Raw genomic sequence first — 15,058 nt, 5'->3', positions numbered from 1 at the left:
AGAGGGGCAGGTATAGAAGTTGGTCCAGTAGGGGAATGCCACCAATCTTAGACACAACAGACACAACCTTACCAATTAAAATGCTGAAATGTTCCCCAGGTGGGTGGTTAACAGACACTGCTCAGAGCTCATGCCGAGAACCTACCCGACGACCTGGAGCTAAAGGGTTACCACCCGGCATTTTGAACATCATGCCCTAGAAACACCCTGTAAGACAAGGGCCATTGTCTTGAATTCCTTGGTACATCTTCCCCCTCCTTTCTGAAGGCTGCAAGTGTCACCCAGGGAGGCCTTTTCAGTTCAGCCAGAAGCAGAGTAGAAATCCTGGTTCCCACAGCCCAGGTCATTCCTTTCAGGGCACTGCCATCCAGGAAAGAAAGAATTCACACATCGGTGTAGACAACACAAACACACACACTCATATCCCACCCAAATCCCAAGATGCATGAACTACTAAGAGACTAAAAGTGACTTCAGAAACAGATCAACCAATTGCAAAAGAAGGGTTTCATTAAGATCCTGACTCAAATAAAATGTAAAACCAGGAAATAACCTTGACAAAACTGGGAGACTTTAGATACTGACTAGAGAGTTGATTATAAGAATGACATTTTTATTTTAGTGTGTGATAACGTTATTGTGTTTGTGTTCCAAAAATCTCTCATCTGTAAGAGAAACTGAAATATTTACAGCTGAAATGATGTGTTCTCAGCCATCTCCTCTGATTAATTCTTGGGGTCTTGGTGTGAGGATAATCAAAGCCAGATGGTATACGAGTTGACAATCTTTGAAACAAGTAACAGGTTCACAGAGATTGATTTTTCTCTACTCTGAGTTTTAGAGATGTTTGAAAACCTTCAGAACACAATTTTGATAAAATCAGTATACTTGGTGTTCACATTACAATGTTACAAATTAAAACATCACAAATATAAAGGAATGCTTCTCCTTCCTGACCTAAGGAAGCTCTCTCTCAGTCTGGCTTCTGTGAATGACCTGATGATGCCACCAAATATTCACTTATCACATGTTTGTTGAGTAATTCCTATGTGCTCTGTGTTGTGTGCAAGGCAAACACATTTCCACGACTCTGGATCTAGTGTGGGAAGGAAGACAATGAGCCTACTGCCAAGGTTCTCTAAGTGGAAAATAATGCCCCCAGGGGGTATGGTCATTCTGGAGATACCAAAATCAAAGCTACACAAGTTTGCCAGGTAACAGATAAGAGATACATAATTCATGATATAGAAATCACATATGTCTGAATTACCATGTGACAATCAAGAGAAAGATTGATTGATTTTATGTTATAATTAGATGCAAAATCATCGTGCTGGCCCCTGGCTGAGTGGTTAAGCTTGGCATGTTCTGCTTTGGTGGCCCAGGTTCAGTTACTAGGCATGGACTTACAATACTCATTAGCAGCCATGCCGTGATGGTGACCCACACAAAAAGTAGAGGAAGATTGGCGACAAATGTTAGCTCAGGGTGAATCTTTCTCGGCAAAAAAAAAAAAAAATTAGATACAAAATCATAATAAAAATTTATGGAATCGGATTTAATATACATTCAAAGACAAATCTCATTCTAGTAGGTATCATCACTTCATTGAGTGCAAGTTCTAGAAAAAACAAATGTAAGTTCAAAACACTAATTCTTCAGCTTCAATTATCCTATCAATTTTAATATAAAAAGGAGAAAAATCATGGTAAATAAAAATTGAGGTTTACCATGAAAGGTCAAGATCATGATGGACGTTACAAAGAGATGCTGTGAGAGTCAAGCCTGTCTCATGGCGAATTTATCAACGGCACCACTCTCCTTTTCTTCAGCACCGATGTTGCTTTCCTCACTGTGTTTTCAGGATGCTTTTCCTGGCTCCTTGCTCTCTCTGCCTCCCCGGCAATCTCGTCTGTGCTCAAGACCACAGTCAGTCTCTCCCATGCTTTTCTTCACTTTCTGTGTCTGTCTCCTGATATCTCTAGAAGATGCCTGTTGCCTGCAGAGGGGCTGTGAGTGACCCACACCCATTCCTGGACTCATCTCTGACCAATATTGACAGTGGCCCGGGTGGGCTCAGGGCTGGTGTGCAGATGCCTCAGCCCAGGCATGGTCCAGGGATTCACATGGACCAGCCTGTGTGACTGTTTCGAAGGTATTTGCGACGCCAAAGAACTTAAGAGTTCTCCTTCACTGCTGCAGGCCTGGAGTCCCTGCAGTCTACTGTATCCACAGTCTTGCTGCGGTTTCTCCAAGGTCCCCTCCCACTGACTGCCCCTGACCTCACCAACAGGATGGGAAGTTATTCCAGTAACTGGCCTCTGGAACATGCAGCTGCTTAGGCTTCAGGGTGCATAGATCTTCAGTTTTCTGAATGGGTTTAGTTTCATGGTCTTACTGTTTCCACTATGAAGTCGGGGAATATTTTTGGAGCTTTCTCTTTCAAAACAAAATAACATGTGAAATTTCAACAAAATGGAGGATGAAGACTACCATCCATGGATAATCTTCTCAGCTCACTTGGATATTCCACCCTCCTTCTCTCCCTGGAGACATGTGTCTCAAGTCACACTGTGCATCACAATCATTGGAGGGTTTTTAAAACTCAGATTACTGGATCTCAACTCAAGTACGTCTAGGGAAGGAATGGAGAATTTTCATTTCTAAGAGGTGATGTTGAGCTGCTGGTACAGGGACCACACGTGGAGAACAGGATTCAGTGACATCATCAAGCTGATGTGAGACAAAGACAGAAAGCTCAAGGTCATTATCCAGTGTCAAATCAAAACCAACTTCCCTCTGTCATCTTGCTTCAGGACCTTCCTCTCCTCCTCTCTCTGTCATGGTCAAATACACACAGGCTGGTGCCTCACAGCCCACTGTTATTGGGACACAGAGTTCCAAGGACTTCAGAACTCCTTTCAGGGCCTCAGCTCTATTGAAATTATTCACTACTCCAGCCTTAGTCATTCACTTCCACACCCGAACCTATCTTCACCCAAAACTCTCCTGCTCGCAAATCAGTAATTCACAAACACCATATTCTCACCACAAATTTCCACATTTCCAGTTTTTACACAAAGAAATCCACTCTAAATAACCATTCTTCAATAAACTAGATTACTCCAGTAGGAATATCTTCACAAGTCTCTCTTTCTTTTCTTCTCATAATCCTTTCTAGTAATCTCAGATTCACAGTCCATCATTCCAATCATCCACTGACCATACTCCCAGATTCTTTATTGCCATCATATCCAACCTTCACACTTCAGATGATTTCAAATACCTGCCATGCCATTTTGACACTTACACTGAACAGAGAATGCGCCAGGAGCCTGTGGATCCCAACAGAGAATCAACAGCAACCAATGGACCTATATGCATTTCTCTAATGCTTCCTGAATGCTCTGCTCATTTCTTTCCATTTCTTGAGTTCCGTAAATCTCTATATTCTGACCTCCTCCATATTTCACAGATAAATTGTTAACCACCAGACAAGAACTATTTCACTCTCTAGTCATCATATCTACAAATATTCCTCATAAGGAATTCATTTATCATACCTTTTCTGTTGTTATAGCCAAAGAAATTGATTTTTTGGCTGAAACCACTCTGATTTTTATCTTATGCTTCCATTTCAATGACATTATGCCCTCACTATTTGTTGTGCTTTCCATAACTTCCCTACTGGAATCATCCCTCAAGTTTCAAATATGCACAAATCTCTACTATCTACAAACCAATCTCTCAGCCAGCATTCCTAATAGTCCTCACCCTCCACGTCCCTCCTCTCTTCCTCCTGCCAGCGATGCATTTTGAAAAGGTCACGTATATCCCAATGTCTCTGTTTCCACAGTGCCCACCCAATCCCATCCCCATTCTGTGGATGCTTCTCTTGCTAAGCTCAAGAGCCATATAGCTTACTAATCCACTGGGGACTTGTCATGATTTTTCTGAAATGCTCTGCAGTAGCACATGACATTGCGGACTCCAATTTCCTTTTAAAAGCTGCTTTGTCCTTGGGATCCACCACCCTACACTGTCCTGCTCTTGCCTGTCTAAACTTCCAGAGCAACTTCCAGGCTTCACTTTATGACCACCCAACAATGACTGATGCTTCCCAGAAGTCAGCCCTGCTCTGACACCTGTTCCCCATCTGCACCCTCCTTCTGGGGCAACCCCATCCATTTCCTTGGCTTCAAATACCACTAATGAGCCAAACATGTCCAAAGAATCAGCAGAGACCTATCTCTGAACCCCAGACCCATTTATCTACCTGCCCATTCACCACATCAGTGATGACTCAACTCACAATGACCAGGTCCCAAGTTGAACAAGTCACTTACCCAAATAATTGGCTTCTCTCTCAGTGTCCCCAAACTCACTTATTTGTGGTAATAACTTGTCTACCCCTGGGTGTCACTCTGGACACCTTGTCACCCCACAATCACATATCAATGAACCATCCATCCACCCTTCTGAATCTACCTACAGGTTATCCACTTCTGATTTATTTCTACTCACCTTTCAGACCTCATACAAAATATCACTTCCAGACAGTGAACACTCCTGCTCCAGTAACCTAAATTACAAAACTCCATTTTTCCTCATTGTTGATTTTTTTTCTATTTTAGTTATATGTGCATTATTATCTATTTCTTTCAAGATTTAGTTCTTTCTCACTAAATTAGTTATTTCATGAAGACAAGACTAATGTGGATTTTCCAAATTTTCCCACAATAGTGTTCACATATGGCTTTGCACACAAAAAGGGCTCACATATATTATGTGTACAATATATAAATTATATTCATATACATATAAAATTCAAACACTAAAACATTGCTTCATGAAATATTTTAAATCCATCCACTTAACTACTCTTTTTTTTTTTCCCGAGGAAGATCAGCCCTGAGCAAACATCCATGCTAATCCTCCTCTTTTTGCTGAGGAAGACCGGCTCTGAGCTAACATCTATTGCCAGACCTCCTCCTCCTTTTCCCCAAAGCCCCAGCAGATAGTTGTATGTCATAGTTGCACATCCTTCTACTTGCTGTATGTTTGACTTAGCCTCAGCATGGCTGGAGAAGCCCACCTGGGGTTCCGAACCACAGTCGCCAGCAGCAGAGCACACACACTTAACCACTAAGCCATGGGGCCGGCCACTCCACTTAACTACTCTTGTGCAAACATACCACCTTTAGGTGGTACACTGCAATAAATTAGCAGGAGTAGCTTAAGATTCCAAATCCTTTCTCCTTGTAATCCAGTCATGAGACTCTAGTCACAATGATCTGTTTAAAATGCAAAAGTGATCAATTCATCTTAACTTTTAAATCCTCCATTTCTGTCTTCAGCACATATTTCTCCTGTTGTCTTATCATAATTATTAATATTACCCTTTTCATTCCCTGATATGTTCCAGTTTGGAGGGAAAACTATTTGGTCATTCTATTTTTAGAACACTTACTACATGCAAAGCTCTGGTGTAAAACCTGTGATCTACAAAATAACTAAACAGACACACTGTCCCTGTTTGATTTAGTGTTAGTGGGAGGAAATAGATAATAAATGGCAAAGGATGTATAACATGTCATGTAGAAATCACTGCTGTGATGAACAATAAGGCAGAGAGTGAGAGTTTGAGCTTAAACACATTTTCAAATTTGTGTGTGTGTGTGTGCACGTGCTCATGACTGCTGCCTTGATGTGATGAGTTGTTTCTTCCTGGGGATTGGGGGAGCCTCCTATGACTCGGGAAATTTCCTCCATGTGTACTTAATATGCACTTTGTTATCCATGTGTATTAGCCAGGACTTTGTTATCCATGTGTATTAGTCAGGATTCTCTAGAGAATGAGAACCATAGAATATATATAAACATGTAGAAGTGGAGATTTATTGTAAGAATTGGCTCACAAGGATATGGAGTTTGAGAAGTCCCACAATATGCCATCTGCAAGCTGGAGAACCAGAAAAACCAGTGATATAATTCAGTCAAATTCTAAAGGCCTGAGAACCAGGACCTTAGATGTCCAAGTGCAGGAAAAGATGGACATCCCAGGTCAGGAAGAGACAATGGATTCAGCCTTTCTTTGCTTTTTGTTCTACTGAGCCCTCAACAGATTAGATGATGCCCACCCACACTAGTGAGAGTGGGTTTGTTTATGTAGACCATGGAATCAAATGATGTCTTCCAGAAATATTCTCACAGACACACCCAGCAATAATGCTTCACAGTCTATCTGGGAACCCCTGACTCTAGTCAAGTTGACAGCTAAAATTAACCATCACATCATGGCTCTATCCAAAGAAGACCAACAGAGATATCACAACGTGACCTATGCCATTTAAATTTTCCAGAACACATGTTAAAGTAAGTAAATACCAACTTTGAAACCGGATTTTATAACATTTTTCTTTAACCCCAGAAATCTAAATATTATCATTTCAAAATGTAGTCCACATGACTACAAAGAACAAGATACTCAGGTTTTCCGACCCTCTGTCTTGCTGGTGAATTTTAATGAATACTGGCCCCTCATATACCTTAATATGATCCAATATATAATTTTCTTCCATCTATTTGAGCTTTATTGCATCAAAAGGAAATCATTTTCTCATTGTCAAACTGCTCTGCTGTCTCTTTTTTTATAAATTAAAGCGATATATTGTGTTTATGTTAGAACTGAAATTAAGAATTTAAGTAACTAAGAAGGAATTGATTCCAGCAAAGTCTGGTTTACTAAAATGGAAGACAGTTCAAGAGCAAATCTCCCAAGAAAACCATAGGGCAAATGACATTGGAAAATTCAGGGTAGAATTAGAAGACACATGGGGTGTGATTAAAATGAGAGTGGAGAGAATGTAGGGAGGAATTGATATCAGATGTGAAAATACACAAGCATGTTCCAAGTTGATGAAAGACATCAATCCACAGATTCAATTAATTCAACATTCCCTAAGCAGAGTGACTACACAGGAAATATTAATGAACTAATCTATGGTCTAAAAACCAAAGTTAATGTAAAGGATTTTAGGGGCAAGAGAGACCAAATAAGCAAGAAAAAGGCCAATTGGTGATTTCTAACTATAAAGAAAATAAGATAGACATCAACAGAGCAGCATTTTTAAAATGCTAAAAGAAATCTCATGTCAAACCAGAATTCTACACCCAGCAGCAATAGTGCCCCAAATAAAGATGTCTTAGAAAAACTTGAAGTGAAACTTTTCACTGTTAGCAGCCTTGAATTAGACAAAATACTGCAGTGCGTTATCACATCCAAACGACAATTAAGCCAGCTTGAAAACCAGGAATGCAGGAAGGACTGAAGAGGAAAGGAAAGGATAATTTATAAATAAATATAAATGAATTGTATTTTGTGAAGTTATTCTAGAAGTTTCTCATGGAGATTAAAATATACGTCGAATAAAATGTATGAAAACAGTAATACAAATATCAGGAATGTTAAAAATAGAATTGAAAGTGTTGAAGGTATTAGCATTTGGGGGAGATGGTAAAAGTAATTATTCATATTAGACTGTATTATGGATTCAGGATTTAACCATTAGTGCAATTAAAGATTTCTATATGATTCCAATTAATAAGTTTATAGAGGAAGTAATGGAATAATGAGTTAAATCAACATCAGTGAAGTAAAGTGAGTAAAGGAACATTAATTATTCAGGTCAAATGTTAGGGAAAGAGTAAGATGGTTGAAATAATTACAAGTTTACTGGTAATTACACAAGATGTAAATGCACTAAATACCAATTTCTTATTAATGGCTGTGTGATATATTCTAGAGACTTGTTAATAAATATTTTGGACATACTTTTATTGACAAACGTTTACACAGTCTCTATTTTTTCCTATTAAAACATAAGTGGTATGGACATTTTTGTACATATGAACTTCCATTCCTATTTTTACAAAGGTATCATTAGTGGAAGAAAAAGGAAACATTAAAATGTTGATAGAAACTGCAAATACCACCTCCCCACACTGTTGTGTTAAATGTTTTCATACCAACAGTAGCTGACATTGTCAATAACCCAACATTTTTTTTTAGGTATAAAGCTTTAGGAATCTCTCAAATCCCATTGATAAGAGACAGGATGTCTCCCCTGGATTATCCACTGATTGGATTATCCACTCCCTTCCTCAATAAAAGGGGAATTAGAGGCAGAAGTCCTTGCATTTTCCAGCATTCCACAGGCTGTCTGCACATCAGGAGTGGTGTGAGCAGGACAACTCTGAAGCCATGGAGGAACCTGCATCGGCCTGTTTTCCAAGCCAGCCTATTCTGGTAAGCATGGAAGCCCTATGGACAGCAAGAGTGTGCATTTGTACACTTTGTCCTTCTGTGAACCCTCTTTAAGTGAGCAGGCAGTAGCTCTTAAAACAAGAAGATACCTTATTGAAAGTTGTTTCCTAGGTGTTAATGTTGGTTAAGAAATGATCAAGGTGTTGTACTTTTCTGTATAGGGAGCTTTCTTGGGATAATAGGCCAGACATTTGTTTTGTTTTGTTTTTAACAAAAAACATCACTGGGAAGTGCAAGTAGTATTCAACTCTGCACTATTGACATTGTTCCCATCTCTGGAAAATCTTTTACCCACAATGTGATTGGTCTTTTAAAAAAATATTCAGTTCTGTGCTCAAATATCACCTCATCAGTTAGTTCTTCCCTAATCTCTGTATCATCTAATTATAGGTGGGGCGGCCCCCATGGTGTAGCAGTTAAGTGCTCATGCTCTGCTGCTGGCGGCCCAGGTTCAGATCCTGGGAACGCACCAACGCACCACTTGTCAGGCCATACTATGGCAGCATCTCATATGAAGTTGAGGAAGATGGGCACAGATGATAGCACAGGGCAAGTCTTCCTCAGCAAAGCAAAAAAGAGGAGGATTGGCATGGGTGTTAGCTCAGGGCTAATCTTTCTCACAAGATAAATAAATAAATGAAATAATTGTAGGTAACTTCTTTCCCCTTTATCCCTCCTTACTCTTATTCCTCCATCCCTCCCTCTGTCTCTCTATCTCTGCGTAGCCCTTACTGTTTATTACAGGATCTAATTATACTTAACACTATATTAGACATTCATCAGTCTCTTTATTAACTCATTCCTCTCACCAAGATTAAAATAAACAAGGGCAGTGACTTTTTAAGATAATTCTGAATCATGGGTTTTACTACATAACTTGGCTTATAATAACTGCTCTATAAAAGGGAGGATCAAATAATTTTCCCTCCAAACTGGGATATGTTGGAGAGTGAAATGGATGGTATAAATGATTATGGCAAGACAACAGGGATGAAGTCAGATGTATGAATTCACTTTTAAAAAGGATCTGAACAGAAATGAGAGATTGTAAAGGAAAGGTGCACTGATTAGGTTTACATTTTAAATAGATTATTGTGGCTAGAGTCTTAAAATGAATTACAGACAGAAAGGATTTGCAATCTTAGTGATAATTTATTGCAGTATACCACAAAAGAGATTCTATCCTTGTATAACTGTAGTTGAGTGAATTTGTTTGAAAGCTTTAGAAAGTACTTTTTGGAGTTTGAATAATTTCTTTCGATAAATATGTTCAGCGCCTTCTAAGGGCAAAACAGTGAGTGAATACGGCAGTGTAAAACATTACAGTCCACATCAGTCTTCACTTCTTGGAGTATCCGATTTAGTGAGAAAAACACCATGAGAGAAACAGATGATAATACACATACAGTTAAAAACTTTAAAAATTAACAGAGAAAATGACATTAATTTTGATGGCTGGATCAGGAAAGGTCACTCTGTGGAAATGGTATTTTGTAGACAATCTGAAAGGTGCTCAAGAATTATCCACAAGTGGAGAATCTTTAGGTGGATTCAAGAGGGTGGATGGATGGTTCACTGATACATGAGTGTGGGGTGGCAGGGTGTCCAGAATGACACTCAGGTGTAGACAGGATATCAGTAACAACAAGTGAGATTAGGGGACCCTGAGATATGGGTTATTATTTGGAGAACTGGTTGGTTCAACTTGTGACCTGCTAACTGTGAGTTGAGTCATCGAGTTATCACTGATGTGGTGAGTGGGCAGATGGGTATTTGGGTCTCAGGGTTGAAGCCAGATCTGTGCTGATTCTTGGGCATTTCGAGTTCAGTTATGGTATTTGAAGCCAGGGAAATGGATGGGATGGCCTAGAAGAGGGTGTGGATGTTGAACAAATGTGAGAGCAGGATTGACTTCTAAGAAGCGTCTATTGTGTTAAGTCAGATGGTGGAGCCCAGATTAACAGGGAGGAGTAGGAGGAGAGAGGAAGAGTCAGGAGAGGAAAAATGGTTTTTCACAGTGGCTAGAACTATGTGATGGGAATATGGTATGTGTGAGTTATTTATTTATGAACAGGACAATATTTGAGTGAAGATGGGACTTGGGTGTGCAAGTGAAATGAACATCAAATTGCTGAGAGGAACGTGATTTCATTAGAGATGGGGCGCTAAATTGCTATGCTCTGGACACACAACCATCTAGTCTTCATAGTCCTTTCTGTCCTTGACTCATATCATCTTGATGTCCCAGGATCTAGTTCTCAGTGTGTGGTGCCTGTGCCAGCAGCATCAGCAGCATCCGGGAACACTTAGAAGTGCAAATTCTTGGTCCTTCCCAGGCCTACTTGGGTTGAGGTCTAGCAATCTGTGTTTTAACAACCCTCCAAATGATTGTGATGCACAGGGAAGTTTGAGAGCTATTTCTCCAGGATACAGTAGGGTGGAAGATCCAAATGAGGGGAGAATATTCTCCATGGCTGGCAGTCTGCATTCCACATTTTATTCAAATTTCACATTTCATTTTGTTTTCAAAGGGAAAGCTCAAAAGAAATATGATGCCACAGACTTCAGAGAAGAAAAGACAGGTCCATTTAGCCAAGACCAAGCAGAGACATCGTGAAAGGTCTGCACATCCTATAAGTGCATTTTAGGAGGCCAGTTTCCTGGCTGCATTTTCAAGAGGACAGTTACAAGGATTACTTCACACCCTGGCAATGAGGTCAGGTACAGTCAACGGGAGGAGACCTTGCAGAAGCCCCAGCAAGTCTGTGCACACAGGAGACTGCGGGGACTCCAGGCCTGCAGTAGTGAAGGAGAACTTTTAAGTACTTTTGATAGCACAACGACCTTAAATATAATTGCACCAGGTGGTCCAGGTGAATCCCTGGGCTTTGTTGGTGCCGGGTGCCCACTGCCACACAGTCTTCAGACTGGGCAGAGATGATCCCAGTAGTGGGTCTCGGTCTCCCCCACCCACTCTTCAGACAGCCCGTAACTTATGGAGACATCGGCAGACAGAGTCAGAAAGTGAAAAAAGCAAGGGAGACTGGCTGAGGCCCTGAGGGCAGAGAGGTTTGCCAGGGAGGCAGAGAGAGCAAGGAACCAGGAAGGATGTTCTGAGACCCGATGGAAAATAGGAGAAGGTCCTGCTGAAGAAGCCAAGACGTGTGGCCCCAGAGAAGTGGCTCCCCATGAACAGCCCCCAGTTTCACTCGCATGATTTAATATCACTCTCTCTACTTGCTCTGGACTGTGATGCTTTGTCATTTTATAATTGCACTTTATTAAACTCTTTTGAGAGACATAAATGTGAAGGGTAGACTGTTGTGTGGGTGAGAGATCGCATTTCATGTGACAGGAAAGAAGATCTTTAGTTGTCCTGGTATACTGCAATTTCTGCTTATCATTTTCTTCACTTTTATATTAATGGTAATTTGGCCTAAGAGATCATTTAGTGTTTTTAGTTATATTTTTTTAGAATACTTGCACTCAGGAAAAGATGATACCTATTGTAAAGAGCTTATTTGTTAACCTTAAATTAATTTAATTCCTTAAAAGTCTTACTTTACTAAGCTTGCTTTTATATCTCATTCTAAAATAAGTTGTATCCTTTTTTGCCAATGCTAACTCAAATACAAGGAATTTATGGGACTTTCTTGAAGACTTTTGATAGAGCAGTCTTAGCAGTCATGGGGAAGGAAGCCCATTTCAGAGGGTCAAAGAGTGACTGCGAAACCGAAGGGCAGAGAGTGAGTGGAGGTGGACAGCTATGCCTTGTGCCTCCTGACAATGGCCTCTGGATTTAACACAGTCATGGCTCCCTCCCAGAGCCCACAACTTTGGTGTGGGGCTGACTGCTCCCTAGGACTAGGGTGCTCTAATTCCTCATTGTGAGCTACTCTGCATATTTCAAACCCCCCAATGTCCTAGGACAGGGGGTGTCAAATGGCCTTCTCTGATCCTACAGGATCCAGGCACAGGACCCTTTACAGAACAGGAAGAGAATCTGGGCATACACGTGGTTCTTACCTGCCAGACCTGGAGTTATGGAGAGTGGAGCTGAGTGAGGTCACAGCGTAGGAGCCGCTGACAGGGTCTGAGGCCATCTGGGAGGAGAGCAGAGTAAGGGTGGCCATGGGAGATGGTCAGGACAAGACCTGCACCCTCATTTGTATGCTGCATCTGTGTGCTTGGTCACAATCTACTCCTCAAGTCTCACTAACATGAGCTGATGTCTTGCCTCATTGCATCTTTTCTTCCCTCTTATATTCTGTTAAATCATTTTAGGTTAACGTCAGTTGGGTTTTTGCTCCCATAACTTTAAATTATTCCTGACGAATTTGTAGATGTAGACCATTATTTCAGTGAGTTACATTGAAAAATGAAAGTGTTCACATGTGATAATTGCAGACCTGAGAAATTTAAATGATGGCATCGGGCGTGGTCCATGATCTTCAGGACACCCATATAAGCCACGTGATAATCAGAATTTTTAAGACAAGGTACTATTAGGATTTGATGGTTCGAGTGAGAAAAAAGGGGAGCCCTACAATTGATTCACAGTTTATCAACAGCAGAGAATCCTCCCTCACGTGTTCCAGCTCCTGGTGGTACCTGCTTCCCTGTCTTGTGGCAGCAGATCTCCAATCTCTGCCTACGTCTTTCACGTGATCTTCTTCCCTCCATGTCTCTGTGTCCTCTCTTCTTCTTATAAGGACACCAGTCATTGAATTGAGGGCCCACTCTAAATCCAGGATGAGTTCATCTGCGGATCATTAATCACATCTGCAAAGACCCTGTCTCCAAATAAGGTCACATTCTAAGGTTCCGGGTGAACTTGAATCTTTGGGAGACGTTATTCAACCTAATACATCCTCTAATGTCAATTTGAGGTTGGGAGCTGGCTCAGGCAGATCATAATGTTAACAATATCGGAGGAGTTGTTTTCACCAACAATATCGGAGTTGTTTTCCTCAAAAGTACTTGAATCAATGTAATCAACTTAAAAATCATAATTATTTGAAATCGTGATGGTGATTCTTCAATCATATGGAAGAGAAATTTTACAAAATGAAAGAAGAATTTTTGATAATCAACCACCAAACAAAATAAACATGAAAGAGAAAAAGGACACAGGGATGTATCAAAACCTTTCCCTGTTCCGTTAACAAAATCGGCAAATTAAGGTACTCAGAGAACCAGTCTCTCCACTGAAGCAACCATTCAGTTGGACAAAACACAGAATCAAGTGTTTCAGAACTCGGAAATATAATAAAAAACTTACAGCATCCAGAGCAGTGATTAATGAAGGAAAACGTGGCTGAATTTGGGTAAGAAAGCACTGGGGTGTTTTTGGTTAATGCCTACCCACTGCCATTCTCTGGGACAGTGGAAGATGTGAAGATGGGAGCCAAGAAGCCCTGCATGGCTCCCTCACGCCAGGAGACAAATATTAACCTGCTTCTTAAAATAGGGGGATTATGTGACTGGGTGATAGTGATCTGTCTTTTGGGTTCCTGAGGGGCCAGCACAGAAGTTGACAGGTATTTCTCCCCCTCAGGTGGAGGGACTTCCCAAGTGGTGTCATTGTCTAATGAAAGATTTAAAGATCTATGCTACTGGTAGATGCCTTGGCAATTGGCTGGGGCAGGAGAGAGACATAAAAATCTGGAAAGGAGGCATCTGAGGAGAAAGTTTTTTGGGGAATGAAAGCTTTGTAAGACCACTGCATATACCAGGGAAGTTGGAGTGCAATGTGCATGCCCAGGATTGGATGGGTGCTCAGACAAGACCTGAGATGACCTGGGCTTCCACCTCTGGCAGATTTGTGGGCCCCATGCAGGTAGTGGGTGAATGCTAAGGAAGAGCTACAGGGGAGCAGCTGCAAAGACTGGAGGGATTTTAATTTTTTCTTTTTTTTTAAATGTATTATTTTGGATCCTTGCATTTAAAGAAATCTCTGTCAGGTCACTTGCTCATTGTTAAGATAACTGAAAAGAGATTTCAGTGATCACACACATCAAAGAACATAGTCTTTACAAAAATCATTTGAAAAGTCACTAAACAAAACGATGATTACAGCTCATAAAAAGCCACAACAGCAAAACCTGGAGAGCAGGAGAATCTGATTCTCACAACGACCACATTGTAATACACAAAATATCCAGTTACAACTACACAATTACAAATGATATGAACGTACAGGAAAGTATAGCCTGTTCATATGGAATACAATGGAAATTGACAGAAGTTTTTCCTGAGGAAGCCCAGGCATTGGACTCATGAGACAAGGACTTTAAAACAACTCTCTTATATATGCTCAAAGGGCTAATGGAAAGTAGGGACAAAGGACCAAGGAAAATAAAGAGAATGATGTCTCAATTCACAGAGAATATCAATAAAGAGATAGAAACTGCAAAAAGAACCAAAGAGAAATAATTGAGTATTACCTCTGCACTTCTCCCACCTCCAACCTTAAACAACCACAAATTTACTTCCAGTCTGCACAGATTTGCCCATATTTGACATTCCATGTAAATGGAATCATGTAATACGTGGTCTTCTTGGACTAGATGCTTTCACTTAGCAGGTCTTCAAGGTGCATCCATGGTGTAGCACGTGTCCTTCATATCTTTATGGCTGAAGAACATACAGTGTACAGAAATATGGATCACATGGTGTTTATACATTCATCAGATGATGGATATTGGGGCTGCTCTGGTCCACCTTTTACTT

The sequence above is a fragment of the Ceratotherium simum genome, unplaced genomic scaffold (assembly GCF_057802395.1).
Source record: "Ceratotherium simum simum isolate JZ-2026a unplaced genomic scaffold, ASM5780239v1 HiC_scaffold_43, whole genome shotgun sequence".
Classification (NCBI taxonomy): Eukaryota; Metazoa; Chordata; class Mammalia; order Perissodactyla; family Rhinocerotidae; genus Ceratotherium; species Ceratotherium simum.
This window is presented reverse-complemented; position numbering follows the sequence as displayed.